Source organism: Balaenoptera borealis, assembly GCF_965194805.1.
Source record: "Balaenoptera borealis genome assembly, chromosome: 2".
In the NCBI taxonomy this organism is placed as follows: Eukaryota; Metazoa; Chordata; class Mammalia; order Artiodactyla; family Balaenopteridae; genus Balaenoptera; species Balaenoptera borealis.
In genome coordinates, this window is record NC_138867.1 from 166,819,107 (window position 1) to 166,837,139 (window position 18,033).

At 44.6% G+C, this 18,033-nt stretch overlaps 1 protein-coding gene across 9 annotated transcripts in view; it reads left to right on the top strand.

The window, feature by feature from the left end:
• The first annotated feature begins 8,156 nt into the window (after positions 1-8,156).
• The window catches only part of MAPK9 (mitogen-activated protein kinase 9), a 58,426-nt gene continuing 48,549 nt past the window's right edge, over positions 8,157-18,033 (top strand). The window contains exon 1 of one of the 9 annotated variants that reach the window (XM_082379451.1): positions 8,157-8,411. The gene's annotated coding sequence lies outside the window, so the exon portion shown is untranslated. The remainder of the gene's footprint in view (positions 8,412-18,033) is intronic. The other 8 variants (XM_082379453.1, XM_082379455.1, XM_082379454.1 and 5 more) reach the window with 8 other exon arrangements.

Here is an 18,033-nt window from a genome sequence, read left to right on the forward strand (position 1 = left end):
CATTGTTCCCTTGCTTTTCTTTATAGTTCTACCTGTGTATCTACCCCATACAATAATACTCAAACAATAATACTGCCTAGTCTTGAAATCGGAGGGCAAGCACACACCAGCCACGCCAGGAGCGGGCAGCACTGTCCCTGCTGGGCGGAGGCTCCAGGAGGAGGTGAGTGGAGCAGTCTTGGGTCATGGTCTGACTTCCACTTCTCTGGGAGGTGACAAGGCCCTTTCTGGGGGACTCATGAGCAAGGTCACGAGTGAGTCTTGGGAAACACTGGGCTCTCCACAGTCGGGTGCCTGGCAAGACTGAAGTGTAGACCAGGAGCTGGACATGCAGCAGAAGTCCGGTCAGTGAGAGTGGGCTGCTCTGTCCTTTCTATATCTGAGCCCACCGTGGTCTACCTCCTGCTCTCAGGGAAAAGCTGGAAACTTCTGTGAGTGACATGCGTGTCCTCAGCAGAGCCTGAGGGGAGAGACCCTCATCAGCACATGGTCAAGACAAGCCAAGTACTGATGAGAATCTGGGCCAAGTTCTCCTGGGCTTTCTGTCCTCGGGTTAAGAAGATGGCCTGATGGAAGGCGGGTCTTGGTGATGACAGTCTATGTGCCGGGTCACACTGCTGCAGTGTGGCTCAGTTGCCCTCCACAGCTGCTGCAGAGCTGTCACCTTGGGATCACCTTTCACCATCCTCCAGGGGATTCTCTCCTCATCTCTCATGTCTCTTGCTTCCTGTCTCTGTGTCTTCCTTCTTCTGAGTTTCCTTTATTGTTTTGGTGGAGCACATACTTCTTGAGTAAAGATGCTGGGAGATAAATGTTTTGAGACCTTGCATGTCTGGAAATGACTTTATGACTCACACTTGATTGAGGGTTTAGCTAATTATAGAATTCTAGGTCAGATAAAAATGTTTCTTTCAGAATCATAAAGGTAATGCTCCCTTACCTTGTTCCCAGTATTGCAGTTGAGTCCAAAGTCACTCTGGTGTGCCTTTGTCAGTGACCTCTTTATTTCCTTCTTTTTGTTCCCTGTGTTCTGAAATATCACAACAAGGTGCCTGGGATCTCTTTTCATTTAGTGTTGATTTCAGTCTGGTTACTCATGAACTTCAAGTCTGGGATGTTTTCTTGAGTTACTGTTTTATGGATTTCTTTTTGCTTCTCTAGCCTCTCCGTTATTTGGAGGTGAAGCTGCTGGGGGGTATAGCTCAAGGGTAGAGCATTTGACTGCAGCAGTGAAGCTGCTGGAATGGCCTGTAATTTCTTATCCTTTCTATTGTTCATCTTATCTTTTTTCTCTACTAATTGGGAGATTTCTTCAATTTTCTCTCCCAACCTGTCTACTACCAAGATTTTTCATTTCTGCCAAATGATTTAATTTCCAAGAGCTCTTTTTTTGGCTCTGAACATATATATATATATATATATATATATATATATATATATATATATATATATATATTTTTTTTTTTTTTTTTTAAATACATATAGTATTTTTAATTAACTAAAGCCCATAATTTATTCATATCTCCTTAATTTGTATCTAATTCCCTTTTCCTATTCAAGGACATCACATGTCTCCTTGGGCTCCTTTTGGCTGTGCCAGTTTCTCAGACTTTCCTTGTTTTCGATTACCTTGACAGTTTTGAGGACTGTTGCTGGGTATTTTGTATTGATAGAATGTCCTGGGGCTTCCCTGGTGGCGCAGTGGTTGAGAATCTGCCTGCCAATGCAGGGGACACGGGTTCGAGCCCTGGTCTGGGAAGATCCCACATGCTGCAGAGCAACTAGGTTCGTGAGCCACAACTACTGAGCCTGCGCGTCTGGGAGCCTGTGCCCCGCAACAAGAGAGGACACGACGGTGAAAGGCCTGTGCACCACGATGAAGAGTGGCCCCCGCTTGCCGCAACTAGAGAAAGCCCTCGCACAGAAATGAAGACCCAACACAGCCAAAATAAATAAATTAATGAAAAAAAAATGTCCTACATTTGGATTTGCCTGGTGCTATTCTTGTGGTTAGACTGGCGCTCTGTGTTTTGGGGAGGAAGACCCCAGAAGTAAAATGCCATTCTCATCATTTCATATCAAGGGTACATACTATCAACATGTCTTATCACTGTTATGTCAGGTGACCCCTGACTGAGGTAGTGTTTGTCGGGTACTCTATTTTTCCCCCCTTTCCATACTGAATTTTTTGGAAGGAAGCCATCATGCCTATCCCACACTTAAAGAGTAGGGAGTTATGCTTCACCTCCGTGAGGGAAGTATCTACATAAATTATTTGGAACTCAGTACAGATTTGTCTGTTCTCCATTTTTTTGTTAAATCATTTATTTCTGTTACTGTGAAACTCATGGATATTTATTTTACACTTTGAGTCATAACCCAGTGCTATGTTACTTATTTTGTTGTTCAAATTGTTCCAGCTATGGCTATTGGGAGCTCTTTCAGTTGGCTCTTGTGACATGCCCCCTCGTTTGTGTGTGTACTTTGTAAGCACTTCCTTTCTTGCACTACAACTTGCTCTAGGCTCATCTTGTATATTCCCTTCCCCTGCCCTAGAATCAGCAATTGCTCCAAGGACCCCTGGTTTCCTTTATTTGAGAATGGCATTAGAAAACAAGACCTGGGCTCTGGCTGTGTTTTCACTCCTGGGATGTCATTGCTTCTAGGCCATCTCAGCTGAGAGAGCAAGACATAACTTGTGTGCTGAATTTTTTTAATGGTGGCTCTTGTTACAAGGATGCAATATTTTTTCATACTCTTTGAAGCCTGCAATGATTTTTTTGTTCCTTTGGAATTTTCTTCTCTACATAGTCTCTGTTTCTTTCAAGATGCAGTTTTCTGTTTGATTGTCTTAATTTTCTTTGCCATGTGACCTTGGGCTGTCCAGTCAGATTCAAGGTAGGTGGAAAGTCCTGAGCACACAGTGGGGCTTATTTTGATGCCGAGATTCACTGCCGGTCAATCTGGAAGGGGGCTTGTGGGGGGATGGAGGTCAAGCCTTTACTTTAGGCTTCAGGGCTGGTCAGACTTCCAGGGAAGAGCTTTCCAGTCCCTTGCCTTTGAGCAAGGGTCCAATGGCTGGTGCTCTGGGAGATACCTGGAAGAGGAGGGCTGAGGGTCACCGCATTCAGCATTCAGTCATACAGTCATGGGTCAACCCCATTTTCGTACAGCCCCATGCCTTCAGCTGTGCCCCCAGCTCAGACATGCTTTTTTTTTTTTTAACATCTTTATTGGAGTATAATTGCTTTACATTGTTGTGTTAGTTGCTGCTGTATAACAAAGTGAATCAGCTATATGTATACATATATCCCCATATCCCCTCCCTCTTGTGTCTCCCTCCCACCCTCCCTATCCCACCCCTCTAGGTGGTCACAAAGCATGAGCTGATCTCCCTGTGCTACGTGGCTGCTTCCCACTAGCTATCTATTTTACATTTGGTAGTGTATATAAGACACCCTGTTTCTTATTACCAGAGAATAAAACCCAGACTTCTGTCTTTCCCAACTGTTTTCTGCCCTTTCGCCTGCCACGTCCTCACATGAGCCTGACTGACCAGCAAAGGGTGGGAGCCGTGCAAGGGGGAGCCATCAGAGTCCTCCTATGGGGGTTTTCAAACTTGACTTGAGACAGAGGGTCACCCCCTTAGGTGGTGGAAGAGCAGAAGGTGACATGGGGAGAAGGAAGCTGACACAGAGGAATGGGATGGGTAGATAGCCTGTCTCTGGCTTTCAAGGCCTCAGCCTGGCTCTCAAGCCTGCAGTACTGAAGCCAGCTCTACCCCTGCTCTCCCTCAGGTGCAACAATGCAGGAAACTCCCCCAAATTGTCCCCATTGGTTTAAGTGCAGTGTGGCTTTCTATAACACACAACTAAAACAGTCCTAACTTGAATCCTTTGGCACATCTCTGGCCCTGGTAAGGGCTGGGGAGAAGAGAGAGGAGGGGTTAATGGACTGGGGGGAGAGCAGGCAAAGTCGAGGGAGGGGGCCGAAAGCGGCCAGCATGAGAACACTCACATACCCCGTGTGTAAGGTCGGCACCCCGCGTTTGGTACTTTGCTCCTTGAGTCCTCGCAGCACCCCCATCAGGTTGGGGCCACCACCGATGCCCACTCCCCATGGAACTGAGGCTCTCTGAGCCTAATCCCTTGCCCAGAGGAGCACAACTAAGTGGAGAGCCTGACTGGAACCCAGGTGAAGAGGCCCACATGGGGTGGGGAGGTGGGCAGTGTCTGCCAGCAGCAGCATCAAGGGCAGGGAAGGGCAGCCAGAAACGCTCTAATGAGCCTTGGCAGAAGCATGAGCAGGCCAAGGGCAGAAGTCCCCAGCCAAGAATCAAGCCAGGTTTTTCTCTCTGACTACTCCTCCCCTCTCACCCCTACATCCTACCTGTAAGACCTGACAATTCCATCTCTTGAACAGTTTTTTTTTTCCTTTACATCAAGTTTGTTTTGTATAATTTACACACATTAAAAGTCATCCTTTCTTAGGTGCACAATTCTGAGTTTTGACACATATAAAGTCATATGAGGACCACCATAATTAAAATACAACAGAGTATGCCCATCACCCCAAAAAATTCACTCGTGGCCCCTGGGAGTCATTCCCCTCCCCACACTTGACCTTTGGCAACCACCGGTGTGACTCTGCTTTTTCCAGAAGGTCATATAAATGGAATCATGTATAGTTTTATGTTTGGCTTCTTTCACTTACCATGTTTTTAGTACTTATCCATGCTGTGCTGTGCACTTGCCACCAGGCCAGTCCTTTCTGTGTCAGGTAATATCCTACTGCATGGATGTACCACAGTTTGTCTTTCCATTCACTGAATTATGGACACATGGGTTGTTTCTAGTTTTTAACTGTTTTGAGTAAAGCTGCTATGAACATTCATGTAAGCTCTTTGTGTGAACATGTTTTTATTTCTCTAGGGTATATATCGAGGAATGGGATTGCTGGGTGGTATGACAGGTATGTGTTTAATGTTATCTGAAACTATCAAACTGTTTCCAAAGTGGATAAACCATTTTGCTTTTCCACCAGCAGTGTATGGGAGTTCCATTTGTTCCACATCACCATCAACACTTGCTATTGTCTTTTTTCATACAGCCATCCTAGTGGGGTGTGTAGTGATAGTGGGTTGTAATTTAATTTGAATTTCCCTAAAGTCTTGAAACAGTTTTAAAATCAGATCCTTCCTTTTGACACCTGCTGCCTTGGCCCCAGACCAGACCTCATCTTCTCTTACAAGGACCTTTGCAATAGCTCCCTAATTGGTCTTGTGGTCTTAAGCCCCTCATCCCTGAAACTTCATGTGCCCTAGTGATCTTTCCAAAATAAACATCTAACCACACTGCTCACTTCCTTTCTTAATACTCCACAACAGCTGCCCTTTACCTCCACAGCCAGGTCTCCACCCTGCGATGCCCCAAGGCCTAGCAGGTAAGGGATGAGTGAAGTTGCAGGCAGATGTGGGTAATAGGGAGTTGTGGAGACTGTGGTGAACTAGGGGTCTCACCTAAAGGGGCAGCTGCCACTCAGTTCCAGCTGAGTACTATGCGAATGTGGGCCCCACGTTGTCAGAGTTTTAACTATTCAAGAGAAACCAACAATTGTTTCCAAGGTGAAAGCTCCCAATTTTTAAATGTTGGCAACTAAAAAACTTACAACACAAAGAAACAAACAACTCTCAGGGTTAAACATATCAGTTAGCTGAAGCCAGCCTATGGGCCTCCAGTCAGCTGTGCCAGTCCACGCACCTCAAAGCCCTCAAAACTCTCCAGTCCCCCTTCTCCATCTCCAGCAAGACTAGGTGATACATGGTTCCCTGAACATAGCATGCATGTGCTCACTTCTGAACCTCTGGGTCTGAGTGTGCTTTCTGCCTAAAGCACTGGCCCAGAACATTCCTGCTGGTTTTCCGGCCTCAGCTGGGGCTTCCTCCTGTCCAGGAGGCCTTCCTCAACTGCTCCTCTCCACCTGGCAGGCTAGATGAGCTGTCAGTGCTCATGTGTTCCCCCTTCCCCCACCCCTGCAGTTCTCACCACACTTGTGGCAGGATCTTCTCACTTGTTGGCCTCAACCGAAATCCTGTGCACTCTTCCAAGCACAGACCAGCTCCCTGGCCCCCACCCTGTCGCCTCAGCTCTGTGTTCTTAAATGTTCGTTGTACTTCATAAGCCAGAAAAAAGCAGAATCCTTCCAGAAAACTCAGCAGGAAATGCATATAGGTGTGTACGTGTGTACAGTGATTTTTGGTACTCACTTTCCATGGGGTGAGTGCTGCCAAGTCAGGGCTGGAGTGTGTGTGAGAATGGGTGTTCCTTCCTAATCTGAGGAGAAGCACCCATGAGTGCTCCATTGTAAAACCACAGCTCCGACAGTTTCCCATAATCCTTGACGGTGGCAATTTTTGCTCCCTGTTTTCTGTTGTGCACCTGGGGCAGGTGGCAGTAAGGTTGAGTGTGGGCAGGAGCCTATCAGGTGGGCCCTCCTCAATCAGGCAACACTCAGGAGTTACAATTTCAAGCAGGGATGGGCCATACTCAGTTTTAGAAAACTTGTTCTGGTGGCCAAGGTGGGGGTGGCCTAAGGGGGACACCGTACCTGGATCCCTTCCTCTACCCTACCTCTCTTCTGAGGTCCTGGTGCCCCCAGCCTGGCCATGGGTCACAGGCTTGCCACCTTCCCCCAGTTCTGCCACCCTGCTCCATGCCCCTCCCCCCCTGCTGCAGAGTCCTGCTCCTTCCCCCAAGTTTGGCCCCTGCCCTGGCCACCCTGTGGTCCTGGCCACCCTGTGAGGGCTGTTCCTCCTTCACAGTCCACCAGTCTCCCCATCCGCAAAGTCCAATTCCCCTCACCCCATCCACGGACCTCTGGGCTTTGCCCCACTGTGTCCAGCCTCCTTGCCTCACTTCCAGCCTTGCTCATCCAAACACAGATCCGACAACACCTCTCCCATAATTTCACACGACTCCAGACATGGTGGAACTAGATCCAGAGGCTAGAGGGTTGTGGGAGATGCCTGAAAAGAAGGTCAGTGTCTATACGTCAATGCTACTCTCTCTCTTCGTCCTAGCTTACCCTTCCCCCTCCCCGTGTCCTCAAGTCCATTCTCTACGTCTGCGTGTTTAATCCTGTCCTGTCCCTAGGATCATCAGAACCATTTTTTTTTAAGTTTCCATTCACTTTGTTATACAGCAGAAACTAACACAACATTGTAAAGCAATTATACTCTAATAAAGATGTTTAAAAAATAAATAAATGCCGCGATGAAGAGTGGCCGCCGCTCGCCGCAACTACAGAAAGCCCTCACACAAAAACGAAGACCCAACACAGCCAAAAATAAATAAATAAATAAATTAATTAAAAAAATAATAATAATAAATAAATAAATGAAGTGATCGGATAAGGGGGGGAAAAAAGGTCAGTGTAAACAAACCCCAGGTCCTAGGGGCCCTCAGCACTGCACTCCCTTCCCTCCATTTACGACTCTGCCATTCTCCTCTGAGACATAAGCTTGAACTCTGCCCCAGGCGCACCATCCTGTCCTCTCCTGCCCTGTCGCTGACCTGCCGAGGATACTTGTCTAAACATGGCCATCTCCTCGCATCTCCGTCCCCGACTTCTGGGAGCACCCCTACAAACTCGTTCACAGTGAGCAGAGGAATCCAAGGTCCTCTCCTCTCGTCCCCACTCCCTCGCCGCCTCCGCCTCCCGGTCCTGGACGCCAAGGCCCCAGCTTCCCCTCGCCCTGGCCCTCGCCCTCACCCCGGGCTCTCCCCCAAATGGGCCGGCTCCGTCTCCCTGCAGGCCAACTCGCCGCTGCCAGTCTGCACCTGCAACCCAGTGGCCCGGCTTTCGGTCCCGCCAGCCCGCCCTCTCCACCGTCTCCCGGCTCCGTGTTCGGCCGCCGCGCCGTGGGCCCCTGTGGGGGCAACGAGCTCAACTAGCGCGCCGAACCGTGCCTGCGTCAATAAGGCGCGGTTCCGATGTGCCGCGCTGCCGTCGAGCGCCGCTCCCCCGGCTCTGAAGGCCCTGGCTCCGCCCGCCGCCCCGCCCGAGCCGCCCGGCAGTAGTTCGCCCCCACCACCCCACGCGCGATTGGCTGTACCATCCCGGCTTACCGCGCGCTGATTGGTCGGCGCGCGGGTCGGTCAGGCCGGGCGCCGCTGCGGCGGCGGCGGCGGAGGAGAACGGAGCCAGACCGGAAGGGTTCTAAGCGCTCCGGCGCCCCTCACACCCACTGCGGCGGCGGCGGCGGCGGCGGCGACGGCGGCGGGGCGGAGCGGCGCAGAGCGGGGCGGGGCGGCCGGCCGAGCCCCGGGCAGCGGAGCCGCGAGCCGCCAGCGCGCAGCGCCGCCAGTCCGCCCGCCTGCCCTCTCCTCTTGGCGCGGCGGCGGGGAGGCGAGGTGAGCCCGGCGGGCGGGTTAGGCCCAGCGGGGACTCTCGGGCCGAGCCTCGCTGGGGAGGGACGGCGGGAGGGCCGCGCGGCCAGGATCCGCGGAGAAGGGGGGGTTGCGGGGCTGGCGGACCGGGTTCTGTGGGGCCGACCGGGGTCTGCGGGGTGCTGGTGACCCCGGCCGCAGCCCCTCGTCCCCCGGGCTGCCGCAGTCACCCCCGCCCGCCCGGCTGTCAGCACCCCAAAGCTGAGGGCCCGCTCCCTAGTCTGGCCCCGGCAGACCTACCGTAGGGTCTGTGGGCGCCCCCCCTCCCGATTGTTTGGCACACAGCAGCACACCTGCTCCGGGATGCTCAGAAGCCTGGGATTTGGTTCCTGCGACCTTAGCAAAGGCACTGACACTTGATGTTCCTCGGTTTTCCCCTCAGCAAAGTGGGAGAAATGTCTGCCCTTTGGGTCAGTGTTGTTGTCAGTCTATATGAATGTGTGTGAAAGCGCCTGGGCAGGAGCCCAGTGCACATTTGTGAAAAATTGGGCGGCATACTGCTCCTTGCTGGTTTGAGTGTGGCAGGAACCCCCTCCCCATCCGCCCAGAGTCCCCCATACTCACGCTGCTCCAGTGCCTTGTCATTGCACACTCAGTGCCCAGCAACGCCAGAGCAGGCCCTGCCCAACCCACCCCGCCAACCCCCCACCACTCCCCCAACCCAGAGCACCGTTCTCCTGTCCCACCCACCTTACTTGCCTTGAACGTTTAGCCCTGTTTACCTCAGGACCTTTGCACTTGCTCTGTCCAGTGATTGGAGTTGTCTCCCGGATCTTTGCACAGCTGGCTCCTTCTGGTTCTTCTGGTCAGATGTCTCACTTTACACAATACCTTCCTTGACCACCCTCTTTCTTCCCTTAGTCATTCTTTTTCATTATGTTGTTTAATTTTCTTCCTAGTATCTGGTTTGAAACTATTCTATTGATTTGCCTGTTTATTTTCTGTCTCTCCCACTAGGATGTAGCTTTATGAAAACAGGTAGTTGTCTGATTTGTCCACTGCTTTATCCCCAGTGCTTAGAAAGCACACAGTAAGTACTCAGTAATATCAGTCGAGTGAATGAATGAATGACCCTGCCCGCCTGTTGCTTCTCCTTTATGTTTGTTTAGTGACTTCTGACTAACTTGTGAAACTAGTATGCAGATGGAAGCTTGCTTTCATTTTGTGAAACATTTTAATGTCCTTGACCCCTTTATTTGGTAACTGTCAGAACAAGCTGTGATATAAAATCTTACATTTTTATAATGTTTTAGCTGTAACTTCCTTCCACGCATTCAGGAGACATTTACTGAATTCTACATTATCTAGGTCAGGCTTTCTGCTTGGCCCTGGGGACACAAAGGCAATAGCAACAGGGTCCCTTCCTCCAGAGAGCCCAAGAGCCCAGTAGGGAAGGCAAACATGTAGACAGTATTAGGACAGCTGGCTGTAGAGGGGGGGCTGTGCCATGAAAACTTGGAGGAGGTGATGGGTGGTGCTGGAGTTGAGCCTTGAATGATGATGAGAAACTTGTCAGGTGGGGGAGGCAAGAAGTGGGAAAGGGCAGGGTGAAGGAAGAACTTTAGCCCAATGTGGGGTCAAAATCAGCCTGTTGGGCCAGGTGTAAGAGAGCTTGGAGTAGTGGGGACCCTGGAAAACCAGACCCAGCTCACCCAGCAATTTTTAGAAAGAAGTCAGAACTCGACATTTGTATCTACACTCTCTTGATTTTGAAATGTTGGCAGTAGCTAATTTTAAAATGTTTTAAATGCTGTGAACCAAGCAAAATACAGACCTCATTCAGCTTTGTTGCAGGATTGTCGACCGCCAGTGCAGGTTGTATAGGAAGGAAGAGTTGCAATGAGCTGGAAAGGTAGCCCAAGGCCAGAGGAGCTAGGCCCTATTTGTCCAGGTACTCTCATTTAATTGTCACTGGAGCACTGTGATAGCAGCTATGAAGCCCATTTCTGCAGAGGAGGAAACAGAGGCTCCCAGAGTTTCAGCAGTCTTGTTTCATAACAAGCAGCTGGAAAGTGAAATTTGAACCCAGGTCTCCCCCAGATCAGCATTCTTTCCTGGGTCCCTCAGCTCTGAGTATTCTCTTTTGGCTCTTCATTTGTTCTGGAAGAACAACATCCAATTTAGATAATGTTTCCCTTCATTTAACCCTTTTTTTTCCCCTTCAAAAGGATCCTGCAGGGTTAAAAATAATACTATTTTGGCATAGTCTTCTCTGAAGAGTTTTGATTCTCCTGAGTCTCCTGAGGAGAATCCACTCCTGAGGATTTAATTTTCAGGATACCACTTTAAATAATTTGTTGACAGATTAAAATGTGTTTATTTGGCCTCTCTAAATAAATGTTAGAGGATACACCTCAATTTGTCTATTTAAAATAAAATTACTTAATTTTCTGGATAGAGAAAAGTGCCAGATTAAGCAATTAATAGTGAGTAAACCAATTTATTTCATGATGCATAAGGTAAAACAAAACCACATTTTTTTCTTAACACTATTGATTTGGCAATAGGGCAGCTATTTCTAATCTAAATATGTAGTTATACTTGGTTAAGAAGGTGACATTTTTACATAATTTTCCTTAAGAATTAAGGAAAAATTAAATTTGTATTTGGCCTTCTGTGATTGTATGAACTAGTTTCAACATCAGTCTTTATTTTAACTGTTTATTGTGAGGAATTTCAAACATATACGGAAGTAGACAGAGTAGTATCTGGCTTTAACAGTTACCAACTCATGGCCAATCTTGTTCGTCCCTAATCCCATCCATACACCTCACCCCACCTATTATTTTCAAGCAAATCCTATGATGTCATTTCATCCATGAATTTTTCAGTTTATGTCTCTAAAAGATAAGGATTCTTTTAAACTTTGAAAAGCAATAATTCCTTAATATCATCAAATAGCCAGTCAGCATTCAAATTTCTAGTTGTCTCACAAATTTTATAGTTTCTTTAATAGTTTCTTCATTGGAATCAGGATCCAGATAAGGTCCATACATTGTGATAAATTGATATGTCTTTTAAATTTAATCTGTAGATCCCCCTTTATTTCTCTTTTTCTTTTCCTTGTAGTTTATTTGTTGAAGCAATAGCTTTTCCATTATTGGGATTTTACTGATTGTACCTCTCCAATGTAATTTCTTGTGTTTCTGTGTATTTCTTGAAAAGTTGTAGTTGGATCTAGGCGAGGTTTGGTCGGATCCAGGGTGCCTTCCTAGGGGAGTGCACGCTTCCTCTAGAGGCAAGTAGTCCCGGTTGGCTCACAGTATGATGTTAGCTGCTGTTGATGCTCAGTGCCTGGACCCATTGATTCATTAAGAGGGCATATTATTTCGGGGACAAGTTTGTATATCTTTTGCCCAGCAAGAACTCATTTTTTTAGCAAGGACTGTGGATCTTTTCACATTTTATATTGGCCTTTGGATTGCCAGTTAAAGTATTGTTAAAAGGTGCCTCAAATCCTCTTTGGAAAATGTTGGGGTGTAAATTAATAGATATAAAAATAATGAGCAAGAATTGTCTCCATTTTAGCATAGGAATTCCTTACAGCTAAGGAAATTTACTAAACATTTGAAGGTGAAATTCAACAAATTTGATTTTATTTAATGTCATTTGGTTTCTTGGTTCTTTTTTTGTTTTTGGAGTCTATAAAGTATTCTACTCCTTTTTTCTCCCCAGCTAATTTTACCTTAGAACCTTTCTTAAGCAAGGACTACATACTCTGAAACATTTCAGGAATAGTAAAAATAGATTCTAAGGATATATGGATTACAAATGAAGCAGTTTTTTTTTTCCCCTTAAAAGAGAGGCATTAATATTAACTCTCTTTATGTTAAATGGGTTCTTGCCTGTTGTGAAATTGTTATTTGAATATTTCTATAACTGAATTATTTGGCTATTAGGAGAATGAACAGTGTGAAAACCACCTGTTAGTTTCTCTTTCAATAAGCCAGTGTAGGAAAAACTTGGGAATTTGTTTTAAAAACGTATTGTTTTTTTAGAACAATTTGTTTAAAAAACATATCTCCACTCCCCTACAATGATTTTAAGAGAAAGAATAATTGAGAATGATTGCTTTTAAAAAACTCCTTTTCCTTAAAAAAGAAAAAAAATATATATATACACACACATAAACATACACACACATGTATTTCTACAGAACTGTAAATGATTTAATTTGTTCGACTATTTAAATATTGTATATCTAAACTGATGCTGCTACTAGTTTGATTTCAGCATATCTAGGCATGAGGGTGCAACCCAGGTCGTAAATCCCCCAGCTCTGATTCTAGAATCAAATCCATTTTTCCAATTCTTAATTCTCAGAAACATAACTACTATTATATGTTTGAAAGTGGGTGTCTTCTAAAAATTTCCTGAGAAGATGGCAGAGTAGAAGGATGTGTGCTCACTCCCTCTAGCAAGAGCACTGGGATCACAACTAACTGCTGAACAGTCATCAACAGGAAGACAGTGGAACTCACCAAAAAAGATACCCCACATCCAAAGACAAAGGAGAAGCCGCAATGAGATAGTAGGAGGGGTGCAATCACAATAAAATCAAATCCCATAACTGCTGGGTGGGTGACTCACAAACTGGAGAACAATTATACCACAGAAGTCCACCCACGGGAGTGAAGGTTCTGAGCCCAGCATCAGGCTTTCCAACCTGGTGGTCCGGCAACAGGGGGAGGAATTCCCAGAGAATCAGACTTTGAAGGCTAGCGGGATTTGATTGCAGCACTTCGACCGGACTGGGGGAAACAGAGACTCCACTCTTGGAGGACACACACAAAGTAGTGTGCGCATCAAGACCCAGGGAGAAGAAGCAATGACCCTATAGCAGACTGAACCAGACCTGCCTGCTAGTGTTGGAGGGTCTCCTGCAGAGGCCGTGAGCAGCTTTGGCTCACCACAGGGACAAGGACACTGGCAGCAGAAGTTCAAGCCTGTAGGCTCCAGTACTGGGTTGCCTCAGGCCAAACAACCAACAGGGAGAGAACTCAGCCCCACCCATCAAGCAGATTAAAGTTTTACTGAGCTCTGCCCACCAGAGCAACAACCAGCTCTACCCACCACCAGTCCCTCCCATCAGGAAGCTTGCACAAGCCTCTTAGATAACCTCATCCACCAGAGGGCAGACAGCAGAAGCAAGAAGAACTACAATCCTGCAGCCTGTGGAACATAAACCACATTCACAGATAGACAAAATGAAAAGGCAGAGGACTGTGTACCAGATGAAGGAACAAGGTAAAACCCCAGAAAAACAAATAAGTGAAGTGGAGATAGGTAACCTTCCAGAAAAAGAACTCAGAATAATGATAGTGAAGATGATCCAGGACCTCTGAAAAAGAATGGAGGCAAAGATCGAGAAGATGCAAGAAATGTTTAACAAAGACCTAGAAGAATTAAAGAGCAAACACCTTGAAGAATTAAAAAACAAACAAACAGAGATGAACAATACAATAACTGAAATGAAAAATACTCTAGAAGGAATCAATAGCAGAATAACTAAGGCAGTAGAATGGATCGGTGACCTGAAAGATAGAATGATGGAATTCACTGCCGCAGAACAGAATAAAGAAAAAAGAATGAAAAGAAATGAAGACAGCCTAAGAGACCTCTGGGACATTAAACGCACCAACATTCACATTATAGCAGTCCCAGAAGGAGAAGAGAGAGGGAAAGGACCTGAGAAAATATTTGAAGAGATTATAGTCAAAAACTTCCCAAACATGGGAAAGGAAATAGCCATCCAAGTCCAGGAAGTGCAGAGAGTCCCAGGCAGGGTAAACCCAAGGAGAAACACGCCAAGACACATAGTAATCAAATTGCCAAAAATTAAAGACAAAGAAAAATTATTAAAAGCAACAAGGAAAAAACGACAAATAACATACAAGGGAACTCCCATAAGGTTAACAGCTGATTTCTCAGCAGAAACTCTACAAGCCAGAAGGGAGTGGCATGACATATTTAAAGTGATGAAAGGGAAGAACCTACAACCAAGATTACTCTATCCGGCAAGGATCTCATTCAGATTTGATGGAGAAATCAAAAGCTTTACAGACAAGCAAAAGCTAAGAGAATTCAGCACCACCAAAACAGCTTTACAACAAATGCTAAAGGAACTTCTCTAAGTGGGAAACACAAGATAAAAAAAGGACCTACAAAAACAAACCCAAAACGGTTAAGAAAATGGTAATAGGAGCATACATATCGATAATTACCTTAAATGTGAATGGATTAACTGCTCCAACCAAAAGACACAGGCTCGCTGAATGGATACAAAAACAAGACCCGTATATATGCAGTCTACAAGAGACCCACTTCAGACCTAAGGACATACACAGACTGAAAGTGAGGGGATGGAAAAAGATGTTCCATGCAAATGGAAATCAAAAGAAAGCGAGAGTAGCAATACTCATATCAGAGAAAATAGACTTTAAAATGAAGCATGTTATAAGAGACAAGGAAGGACGCTACATAATGATCAAGGGATCAATCCAAGAAGAAGATATAATAATTATAAATATATATACACCCAACATAGGAGCACCTCAATACATAAGGCAAATGCTAACAGCTATAAAAGAGGAAATAGACAGTAAGACAATAATAGTGGGGGCCTTTAGCACCTCACTTACACCAATGGGCAGATCATCCAGACAGAAAATTAATATGGAAACACAAGCTTTAAATGACACAATAGACCAGATAGATTTAATTGATATTTATAAGACATTCCATCTAAAACAGCAGATTACAGTTCTTCTCAAGTGCACACAGAACATTCTCCAGGATGGATCACATATTGGGTCACAAATCAAGCCTTGGTAAATTAAAAAAACTGAAATCATATCAAGCGTCTTTTCTGACCACAATGCTATGAGATTAGAAATAAATTACAGGGAAAAAAACGTAAAAAACACAAACACATGGAGGCTAAACAATACGTTACTAAATAACCAAGAGATCACTGAAGAAATCAAAGAGGAAATAAAAAATACCTAGAAACAAATGACAACGAAAACACAATGATCCAAAACCTATGGGATGCAGCAAAAACAGTTCTAAGAGGGAAGTTAATAACAATACAATCCTACCTCAAGAAACAAGAAACATCTCAAACAACCTAACCTTACACCTAAAGCAATTAGAGAAAGAAGAACAAACGGAACCCAAAGTTAGTAGGAGGAAAGAAATCATAAAAATCAAAGCAGAAATAAATGAAATAGAAATGAAGAAAACAATTGCAAAAAATCAATGAAACTAAAAGCTGGTTCTTTGAGAGGATAAACAAAATTGATAAACCTTTAGCCAGATTCATCAAGAAAAAGAGGGAGAGGACTGAAATCAATAAAATTAGAAATGAAAAAGGAGAAGTTAACAACAGACATCGCAGAAATACAAAGCATCCTAAGAGACTACTACAAGCAACTCTACGCCAATAAAATGGACAACCTGGAAGAAATGGACAAATTCTTAGAAAGGTATAACCTTCCAAGACTGAACCAGGAAGAAATAGAAAATATGAACAGACCAATCACAAGTAATGAAATTGAAACTGTGATTAAAAATCTTCCAACAAACAAAAGTCCAGGACCAGAGGGCTTCACAGGTGAATTCTATCAAACATTTAGAGCAGAGCTAACACTCATCCTTCTCAAACTCTTCCAAAAAAATGCAGAGGAAGGAACACTCCCAAACTCATTCTATGAGGCCACCATCATCCTGATACCAAAACCAGACTAAGGTACTACAAAAAAAGAAAATTACAGACCAATATCACTGATGAATATAGATGCAAAAATCCTCAACAAAATACTAGCAAACAGAATCCAATAGCCCGTTAAAAGGATCATACACCATGATCAAGTGGGATTTATCCCAGGGATGCAAGGATTCTTCAATATACGCAAATCAATCAATGTGATACACTATATTAACAGAGAATAAAAACCATATGATCATCTCAAAAGATGCAGAAAAAGCTTTTGACAAATTCAACACCCATTTATGATAAAATATCTCCAGAAAGTGGGCATAGAGGGAACCTACCTCAACGTAATAAAGGCCATATGGGACAAACCCACAGCAAACATCATTCTCAATGGTGAAAAACTGAAAGCAGTTCCTCTAAGATCAGGAAAAAGACAAGGATATCCACTCTCACCACTTTTATTCAACATAGTTTTGGAAGTCCTAGCCACAGCATTCAGAGAAGAAAAAGAAATAAAAGGAATACAAATTGGAAAAGAAGTCAAACTGTCATTGTTTGCAGATGACATGATACTATATGTAGAGAATCCTAAAGATGCCACCAGAAAACTACTAGAGCTAATCAATGAATTTGGTAAAGTTGCAGGATACAAAATTGATGCACAGAAATCTCTTGCATTCCTATACACTAACAACGAAAGATCAGAAGGAAATTAAGGAAATAGTCCCATTCACCATTGCAACAAAAAGAGTAAAATACCTAGGAATAAACCTACCTAAGGATGTAAAAGACCTGTACTCAGAAAACTGTAAAACACTGATGAAAGAAATCAAAGATGACATAAACAAATGGAGAGATATACCATGTTCTTGAATGGGAAGAATCAATATTGTGAAAATGACTATGCTACCCAAAGCAATCTACAGATTCAATGCAATCCCTATCAAACTACCACTGGCATTTTTCACGGAACTAGAACAAAAAATTTCACCGTTTGTATGGAAACACAAAAGACCCCAATCTTGAGAAGGAAAAATGGAGCTGGAGGAATCAGGCTCCCTGACTTCAGACTATACTGCAAAGCTACAGTAATCAAGACAGCATGGTACTAGCACAAAAACGGAAATATAGATCAATGGAACAGGATAGAAAGCCCAGAGATAAACCCACGCACATATGGTCACCTTATCTTTGATAAAGGAGGCAAGAATATACAATGGAGAAAAGACAGCCTCTTCAATAAGTGGTGCTGGGAAAACTGGACAGCTACATGTAAAAGAATGAAATTAGAACACTCCCTAACACCATGCACAAAAATAAACTCAAAATGGATTAAAGACCTAAATGTAAGACCAGACACTATGAAACTCTTAGAGGAAAACATAGGCAGAATACTCTTTGACTTAAATCACAGCAAGATCTTTTTTGACCAGCCTCCTAGATTAATGGAAATAAAAACAAAAATAAACAAATGGGACCAAATGAAATTTAAAAGCTTTTGCACAGCAAAGGAAACTATAAACAAGATGAAAAGACAACCCTCAGAATGGGAGAAAATATTTGCAAACGAATCAACAAAAGATTAATCTCCAAAATATATAAACAGCTCATGCAGCTCAATATTAAAAAAACAACCCAATCAAAAAATTGGCAGAAGACCTAAGTAGACATTTCTCCAAAGAAGATATACAGATTGCCAACAAACACATGAAAGGGTGCTCAACATCACTAATTATTAGAGAAATGCAAATCAATACTACAATGAGGTATCACCTCACACCAGTTAGAATGGGCATCATCAGAAAATTTACAAGCAACAAATGCTGGAGAGGGTGTGGAGAAAAGGGAACCCTCTTGCACTGTTGGTGG